The sequence below is a fragment of the Lemur catta genome, chromosome 17, assembly GCF_020740605.2.
Source record: "Lemur catta isolate mLemCat1 chromosome 17, mLemCat1.pri, whole genome shotgun sequence".
NCBI lineage: Eukaryota > Metazoa > Chordata > Mammalia > Primates > Lemuridae > Lemur > Lemur catta.
Genome location: NC_059144.1, coordinates 29,186,051 through 29,195,900, shown reverse-complemented (window position 1 = coordinate 29,195,900; position 9,850 = coordinate 29,186,051).

Sequence of the window (9,850 nt, the reverse complement as noted above, 5' to 3'; positions counted from 1 at the left end):
GGCATGATGCCTATCAGCTCCCCCATTTTCTTGTCATTTGCTTACCTTGCCTTGTTAGTATCCTCAATCTGGGAATTCTTTGCAGAGATCTTTTTAAGCGACTTGCTCGTTTGGAGAGTGTAACCCATAACTGTACTTGGCAGGCACTTTCAAGGCACAGAGATGCCACCAGCAGCCCCTCCAGGCTGGGAGCGCCCTCTCTTTCCTTGGGACGCTCCGACCCCATGGGCACCTCATACCCTGTGAGCCAGCAAGGATGTCAGCATCTACCAATACACGCGATATTAGCAAAGCTTTAAATACAGTTTAGATAACCTTAGGCATTCTTTTGATAATATTTTATTCCTGCCATCCATCATGGGCACCCCTCTTTAGGAAATTACTTTTCTAGAAGGTTGTGACTGGGGGCCCATCCTCTACAGCAGGCTGCCTGTCACTGCCCAGCCCCACCAGGAACTCGTAAGACCCAGCCTGTGGGCAACGACCTGACCTCCTTCCCGAGACCCACAGTCACAAGAGGCCACCTTCTCTCTCTGCTCTTCCCTACTCAGCCCTTACCCCACATTCTCTATTCTTCACTCAATACAACATGCCCCCTTGGAGTCTCAGGTGCAGCATGTTATAACAGATCTTGCATTAGTAAAAACTGGCCTTCAGTCTGACAACAGAGGAAACTAATTTATGAACTGGAGAGCACCACACTGACATTGGGGGAATGTTCTCCTCGGGCCCAGCCCAGGCCTAGTGGTTCCAAGTCTCTGGGGTGTGACCGGAAATCTGCATTTTTACTTATCTTCCTACTTGTTATGCACAGTTATGTGCATTTCCATTTCAGAACTTTAGTATTAGACATTATATTACTTGCCTACTCATATTTTAGGAAATTTCTGACAATGCCATATAATATCACTTTCTTCATTAAGAGCAGATGAAAGCCGTGTGATCAGCATCGCACTTGTTGAATGAATAATTCCTCTGGGCTTCTTGGAGAAAAACAATATTTTGTGCTAGTTGGCTGGGAAGAAATCTACATTGAGTCCAGCCTGAGGACTGTAGAATTTAGGTTAATAATCAAGCACCGTAACAGGTAAAACAGAAGGGCAAAGTTGTAAAGTCATGGAAGACTTGTAGTTTTGTTCTTGTTCTCAAAGAGCTGGAAGGATTCTATTTTTAAAAATCAAAATTATTAAGAAAATTTTTTGAATTGTGGCTTTATATTGACTGTCACTAGTTCTGAACCTTGCCTTGGGTAAATATGTTTTGAGAAATTAAGTAATGGTTGTATTAGACTGAACCATATGGGTCCACAAGGGAGGCCTATTGTGAGGTGTGTTTGTTTCCAGAAATGGTTTTGAGCGAGATATCTATGCAGTGCATGAAACAGAGGAAGGAAAAAGGAGCTTCTGATGGAATGTGTGGGCCTGGGATGGGGAACAGTCCAGATGCAGACAGCCAGGACTGTGGGGAGACCAGGCCTGATTTCTGCGGTTTCTTTCTAGATCAAGTCCTGCAGAGATGTTGGAAGCTATGCAGCAATAAAACATAATTAGGGTAAAGGATTTTAACAACATTCTCAGGAACTCCCCTGGATAGGAGAAGCAGCAAGGGAAGGAAATGGGGAGGGGGTACACGGGCCTTGCCACTATGACTGATCTCACTGCAGAGACTGTCTACACGGCAGGTGCTGCCGGGCTGAGATTCCTCCATGAGCACTGCTCACCGAGTGCCCCTTCACTTTCACCAACCAGGCTAAGACATGGAGCCATCTGCTCCTTTTGCAATGGCTCTGGGTGATTCAAAATCCTCTCCTGCCTGTCCCTCTGAGCCAGGTGTGTGACAAAAAAGCCCAGATAGAGATGGCTGGACATGGTGCACGCAGAATTTGGGTCAACCCGAGCTCCCTCCTCTGGGGTAAAGTGAAATGGGACTGAGGTATGTCCCTGCCTTAAGGTTAGGATGGGTAACCCATAAACATGGGCACTTAGGAGGGGCTGGTCTCGAACTCCTGACCTCAAGTGATTCTCCCCCCTCAGTCTACCAGAATACTAGGATTTTAGGCATGAGCCACCACACCCGGCCGTAGGACTTCAACCTTCTTTGAGGGACATAATTCAATCCAGCACAGCATATAACAAATATTTGATGGAGGAATGACTAAGGGCCCTCCCAACACTAACATGCTGTGTGTCCGTAAAGGAGAAACCAGTGTGAAATGCTATAAAAACAAGACGCTACACACATAAGAGCACAGTGTCTCTGTCCCACAACTGTCAATGGAGATGATGTCAGCTAGTGACATCATTCTGACTTCTGGCTCTGCCATCAAGTTTTGCTTCATTGAGACCCAGATGGACTGAGTCCTGGCTGCTGGTAAATCAGAACATGTAATTGCATCCTCTGGCCACAGGAACACTCTGTTCAAGGCTATTTCTTCCCACCTGTAGAAATAGTTGATGTTCATCATAAGAGCCCAGTGACACCACACAGTCTATGAGCATCTTCTGAATCATCAAAGCACTAAATTATCTTCTGAAAAATATTCCTGTTAAATGCATTTGAATGATTTCTTTGTAATTCACAGCATTTAGGTTAAGTCCCTTGAAAGTAGAGACAGAGACAGGATTCAGGTACCTGTAATTCATTGAGAGTCACTCGGAAGTGGAGTGAGCCAAGGAGATGAGGTCAGAGGAAGGCGCTGAGGGAGGATGTGCTCTCAGCTGGAATCAAGGCTCAGTCTGATCCACAGGGGCCTCTGAAGTGTGAACTACATCCTGGAGTTGGTCCTGCCTTAAGGTGAAGGGGCCGGCCTTTGCACGCCCCATCAGTCATCACTGGCTGTGGGTGCCAGGGGAGCAGGGAAGCTCCTGGACAAGGAAACACCTGCAGAGAAGGGGGCAACTGTGAGCTGTTGGCAACCAACACTCCCAGAAGCTGAGAGATGGCTGCACTGACTGAAAAAGGGGATCCAACGACATCCTCTACAGTTGGTAATGCACGTGTGGAAGAGACAGGGTATGTGCCTGCATGTAGTCACCTGCACTGACCAGCTCTCCAAAGGCCATGACGCTTGCTTTGCCTGGAAATCTCATCTCCCAACGCTGCTAGAAATCCCCGGCCATAGTGTTTCGTTATTCCCAATGTCCAAAGGCCACCAATCAAGACAAGTTCCCCTGGCGCTCTACACCTGCGGAAGTGCTGCTAACACTCAGACATCTCACTAGCGTATTTCCCGCATCCGTCTCAGGGCAGTTTATGCAGCTGGGACGCAGGCTTTGTTTTGCTAAGAATTATAAATTTGAGAGCTCCTGCATTAGGGGTGCTTTGAATAACCGTGAAAGAGAAAAGCTATTAGACTGGGCGTGCTCATTGTCTTCTGTTTATAGAACTTCAATCTATGACGGTGTCAGGGGATATTAAAATGTCATTGATGGGCAAATGCTTTATAACAACACAATCTTACCCAGGGACCTATTGATGGCTGGATTATGATGGAGAAGTACTCACATAGCTATTGATTTCTACAATACTGTGTGGGGAAAAGATATGTTGCTATGATTTTACCATCCTCTCCAAAACAACTGGCAATGAGTTGCTTTTTGGTAAGGAACTACTAAGCCCTGGTAGACCATTAGGTGGCCCTCTCTCTGGTAGGGAAGGGCAATGCTATGGCTATAATACATTGTTATAATAGTTATATAGTCACAATGTTACCATGTTGCATAGTTACAATGTTGCATAGTTACAATGCTGTAACTACATGGCTGAGGCCTTTCTCTGAGCTAAAAGTAATTCCCCAGTTGTCTAAGCTGACACACAGCACTTGTGAAAAGCAAAGTCCACCACAATCACAATGAGTGGTAGGCTCCAATGGGACTTACGGGGCACATTGTGGTTTCTTCACAGGGACAGAGGCTTGGGGTGAGGAGCCTACGTCTCAGGTCTACTGACCTTTTAACAGTGTCCTACCCTTTGACAACCACCCCCAGCTTAGCTGAAGTATGTTAGTAGGAACAATAGAGCCACATCTGAGGTTGAAGGAAAGGTAGCCGGGAGGAGTAGTTTTGCTCAAACTATCTGTGTCAATCATTACAGAAATAGGAGGAAACACAATATTATTTTTCATGATCTATCTTTCTATTTATAAAAGAAAGCTATTGTTAAACACTGTGAAAACACCAATATAGTATCTTCCCCCAAATTCCAAATCACCCCTCCTCCCAGTGTACCAGTTATGAATATGATCGTGTCTACTCTCCCCATATTCAGGCATCTATGATTTTTATATGTAAGCAATTTATGTGTGTGTAATATAAGCATGTGTCATGTGTGTTTATAATTTATATCTGCCTATATGATTTATCAAAATGAAGACCTCCTGTACATTCTGCTTCGCAGCCTGCAACCTATTATGAGTATTTACCCCTGTAAGTTAATATGATTTAGACCCTGACTATAGGGCTGTGAAGAAATCCATTACATTGTCACATCTTGATCACCTAGCTGGATCCCAGGTGTCTTAATCCATTTTCTGTTGCTTATAACAGAATATCTGAAACTGCATAATTTATAAAGAAAAGGAAGTTATTTCTTACAGTTATGGAAGCTGAGAAGCCCAAGGTCAAGGGGGTGAATATGGTGAGAGCTTTCTTGCTGGAGGGACTTCGCAGAGTCCCATGGTGGCAGAGACATCACATGGTGAGGGGCTGAGTGTGCTGCCTCAGGTTTCTCTTCTTCCTCTTAGAAAGCCACCAGTCTCACTCTCATGATAACCCATTAATTTATCAACCCATTAATCCACGAATGGATTAATCCATTCATAAGGGCAGAGCCCTCCTGGCCCAATCACTTCTTAAAGGCCTCGTCTCTCAACACAGCCACATTGCAGACTAGATTTCAACATGAGTTTTGGAGGAGACAAACATTCAAACCACAGCACCAGGGCTGGATGTTTAGGTGGACAAATTTGCAATTATAGCTGAGTTTTGGTTTGTTTCCTTATCTTTGAGGCATGGGTTGGTCTGACATGGCCAATGGAGATAAGGTCTGAGAAGGAAGGAAAACGCTCTCTGATTTGTGTCACCAACCCCTGTCCCCTGTGCATTCTTCTCCCTCAGCCCTGTGCAGGGGCCCACAGTACTGGGGTCAATTAGAAATGCTTGGGGGAGCGTGGAGTGATGGCACTAGAGTGTGGAGTACACCTCTCGAGGCTCGCAGAACTGTGAAGTTGCAAGGGAGTGTGAAATGCATTGTTTATTTTCAAATTCAACTTGCCTCCAGGCAGGCAATTCAACACTTCCATAGTCTGTCATGCTGCTGGTCTAGTCAAGGACAAAGAGGCTAACAATTGTATGCTGAATATTCCAGCAAATTCTAAGTTCAAGTGTATGCTTGGGGTTGATTGGCAACTTGAGGCTATATGCCCATTTTCTTTTTTCTCTTTCTTTTTTTTTTTAGACAGGATCTTGTTCTGTCACCCAGGATAAAATGCAGTGGCATCATCATAGCTCACAGCAACCTCAGACTCCTGGGCTCAAGTGATCCCCCGCCTCAGCCTCCCAAATTGCTAGGATTACAGGTGTGCACCACCATGCCCAGCTTCTATTTTCTAAATATTAAAAATAAGATACAGAGTCCTCATCCTACCCCTTCTAGAAAATTTTTAGGAAGAAGGAACATTATTTTCTTGTACAGCCTGTCTGTATCTCTGCTTACCATCATTCATGTCAACAGAGAACCCTGAATGCTCTGTGAATGAAAAGTACTTTCCAGCTGTGGCATTGAGCCCTCTTGGTGTACCTTGGGCTTATAGAGTCAAATGTGATATGGAAAATATATTTTGTATTTGCTTGTAGCAAAGGAGTAGGCAAATGTTCAGGGGAGACTTATTGCTTATTCAATGATAGGTGGGCATGGTAGAGAAGGTAAAGGTCCCTATGGGCAAGCTCAGGTAAGAGAAATGAAGATAAGGAACAGTTAAATTGCTCTGCATAATAATTCTGGCATTGCCTGCTGGGGCTTGGGAAAAAACAGTGGAGAATGTGGAAGGGGAAGGGGGAGGAAAGTGCTCCCAGAAATGTGGTGGAAGGAGGGCTGTACAGAAGGACATGTCCAGCAATGTGACAGAAGGACGGGGCCAGCCATCACCTCAGGTCCAGGAGCCCAGGTCTCCCCAAAGGCTGTTGTAGCAACACTGTCATTGTCCTGCCCACACGTGCTTGGCCCTCACCATTCCCAAGCATGCAATGGCTTCTATAGCAAAAACTTGTGACTCATAACCTGCGAGATACCTCTAGCTGCAGGTACGATCTCAGCTGCAGGTGCAGCAGGTAGGATGTGTTAAACGACCCAATGCCACTAGTAGCTATCATCAGCCAATGACAGGAGCAGGTTGGAGGAACTGCCTGCCTTACCTCTTGGTGGTGACAACTCTGAGAAGCACTGTTTACAGGCTCCCAAGTTTCTGCAGGGGGATTAAGCCCCAGTTGCCCCCAGCAACAACCTGCCCCATAATACACACTTCTCTGTCTCACCTCTCCACTCCACAGCAGATTTTTCCTGAGCTCCTCCAAATAAACTACTTGCACTCAGATCCTTGTCTTGCTGTCTGAAGCCCAACCCAAAGCAGCTGCTTACTGTGTTAGTTAAGTTGATCCTTCCTTTAGGTCTCCAAGTCTTGTTCTTCAGACTTCTGTACAGACAGAAAGTAATTTTCACAGAGGAATTTAAAATATGCAAATGATATTCAAATCCCAGAGTAAGAACTATTGTTATTTCTGCCAGTGTAATTACGCTCACACCCACCAAAGGCCAGAAAAAGAGATGCTGTCAAAACAAAGATAACAGAAACAAACGAAGCAAAGCCGCGGGCCCTGGCCGGTGTTACCAACTTGAAAATGAATAAGACACTGCTATCAGGAGCTCTCATCTCCAAAGTGGGGAGAGAGAAAGGTCATTTTCCTTCTGAAACATCCTCACAACCTTCACCCAATTGTGTTTCCACGTGGTCCTTGAGTCTGTCCCCATCTCCATAATAGCCTCTGTCCTGTGTAAGCAGTGAGGCTCTAACTGGGAAACAGTGGTATCCTCTGAACCTGTCGGGCAAGGCTGAAACCTAAGACTTGTCCTTATTCGCCTTTCCCTCCCACCCCTATCCAATCCACCAGCATGATCCACTGGTTCTACAGCTAAAATACATCCCAGGAGATTCCATGTATCTCCTTTTTCAGCCCAACCACCTGGTCCAAGCCTCTAGCAGCACCTGCACCAGGAGTACCAGAGTACCCTCTTACCTGGCCATATCTCCTTCCACCCTCTCTCCCTGCAAGGATGTTAAAGACCACATTTCCCCTGTTTGTGCTGTGTGCAACCTACCTTCATTGTGAGTCCCACGAACGTCTACTGTTCCTGCTGGTCAATATACGCATGAAGGGACTTGGTTTTCTGCAGTAACAGTAACCAAGGCCCCAGTGTCCGAGCCCTAACTTCATGAGGATTGAGTTGACCTGCACTGTGGCAGCAACTCCCTGGTCCCCTGAGGAGGGGAGTGTTTGCCCTCCAGAGCCTGACAGTGGAGGAAGTAGTGCTCTCTTGGTGGCGGATTCTGCAGGGTCACTCTATAAATTATTCCTGGAGCTCAGCCTTAAGTTGGCTTCCCTAGTTGATCCAGTGATTTTGCAAGCACCTAATTCTCTAAATAGATCCCGCTCTGCTTGCCCCAGCTAGAAGAGTTTGTCACCTATAGCCAACTTCTGACTGTCACCATTGGAATATCTAAAAGGAAATTACAAAGGTTGTTTGAGTATATACTTGAGAACATGTGTAATAAGTCCCACAAGAGGAGGGATTAAAGTTCTGTGCAATCACTTTCCCCATAACCATTGGAAAATACATGCAGGAACTCGCATGCTTCCCAGGTCTTCTTACCCATCCCTGGTTCTCACCCTTGCTTTCCCACCTTTCTGTCAGAACACTGCCCCTGCCTCCTAATCCTTGCTGGTGAATTCCTATCCACCTTTTGGGAATCCTGCCCCTGCCCAGAGGACTTGATCTCCCCTGGAAGGCATTTCTCTTCCCGATGGCTCCCATGTGGCATTCCATAGGAGCCTTTGCACTCCAAGGCTGGCCAAACAGTAGGGAGAAGGGAGCTCGGACGACCAGATTCCGACAGAGCAGTCCAGGGTGGGTGTGCGAGTGGCCCCTAAGGTCTGCTCACTGGGAGGAGTTACAGAGATGCCATTTCATTTCTAACTTTCCAGTCAGTTCATGTGTCTCTCATGGACACCCATAGATTCTCAATGGTGATACCAACAAAGAAGAGGTGAAATTGTTCTACAGCTGCCTGATTTATTTTCAAACCCACCTATCCATCATAATGTAGAAATTCACCATTCTATGAAAGATTATGGCAGTTCCTTTCCCTAATTCCCCATTTCTTCCAAAATGAGCCCCCCTTAGACTCCCCGGCTAGAGAAAAGGTTTATTGTGAAGCCACATGCTTGTTTATAGCCAGACTGTGGCTACACAGACCAGAAGGACATTCAAGGACATCCTCTTGTGAGGACTGGACTAAACTCTTGGCTAACTCACCTTGGAATGATCATATGTAATATACAAGTCCAGGAACCTTAATTGATTTTTAAAATAAGAATAATGTGTTTAGCAAAGATGTTGCAGCAGAAATAGCATTAAATGTTCACTGGCTCAGTTTGTGTAAAAAAAAAAAAAAAGACTCAAATCACAAGCCCTGAGATACCAGTAGAAACCTGCTGTGGCTTCCCCAGGACAGACCCTGGGGAAGGAGAGGATGGGCCCCTCATACCTTCGTGGAGGCTACTGGGGGCGGTTGAACTATGCCTCTCCCGCCCCATTTTCTCTCTTCCCTACTCCCCCCTCACACAGGTGTGTGCACGTGCAAACACACACACACACACACACACACACACACACACACACACACACACACACACACACACCCTGTTTTGGAAGCAAAGGTATCCAAAGCCGGAATTTGGCCAAAAAGGTTTGTTCTGCTGGTGAAAACAGCCTTAAGGAAGACTGGAAATGCATGCTGTCAGCTAAATGACAAAATGTGTCAGTAGCATTGATCAAGCCCCTACTTGTGCCTTCACAACAATCTCCTCAAAGTGGGGTATGACTGTGATAGAGAACCGTAACTGCCTCTCAATGACCGTTCTCTCCCTTTGTCTGAGGAACAGACTCTTCCATTTCAGCACGTTGCTCGGCAGAATAAAGGCTGCTTTCCCGCTCTCTCCCTGCCACCCTTGCCCTAGATCTTGCACTTGGCTAAATTCTGGACAACAGATTATAAGCAGACATGTTGCACGGGACTTCTGGGAAATTTCCTCCTCCCTTTCTCTTCCTGCTGTCTGCATGGTGGTTATGCTCCTGCCACCATCTTGGACCACAAAGTCTACACCCCAGAACCAAAACCAGAAGGAACCTGGGATCCTAACAATTGTGTCGCACCAAAATCACACCAACCAGACCTTGGGACTTTTTCTACATAAGTTAGAAATACAGTTCTGTCTTACTTAAACCACTTGCTTAAGCCACTGTTATTTTGGCTTTTCTCTCAGATGTAGCTAAACTGATAAATAAATAAAATGTATGAAATAATTTCACTTGGTAAATGAAGCCCAGAAAGATAAGTGACATTAAAAAGCAGTTAATGGAAAAGCCAGGAGTAGAACCAATATCACTCAACCACAGTTCAAGACCAGCCTGAGCAAGAGTGAGACCCCATCTCTACTAAAAAACATAGAAAAAATTAGCTGGGCAACAAAATAGAAAAGGTTAGCTGGGCGTTTTGGCATTTCCCATAGTCCCAGCT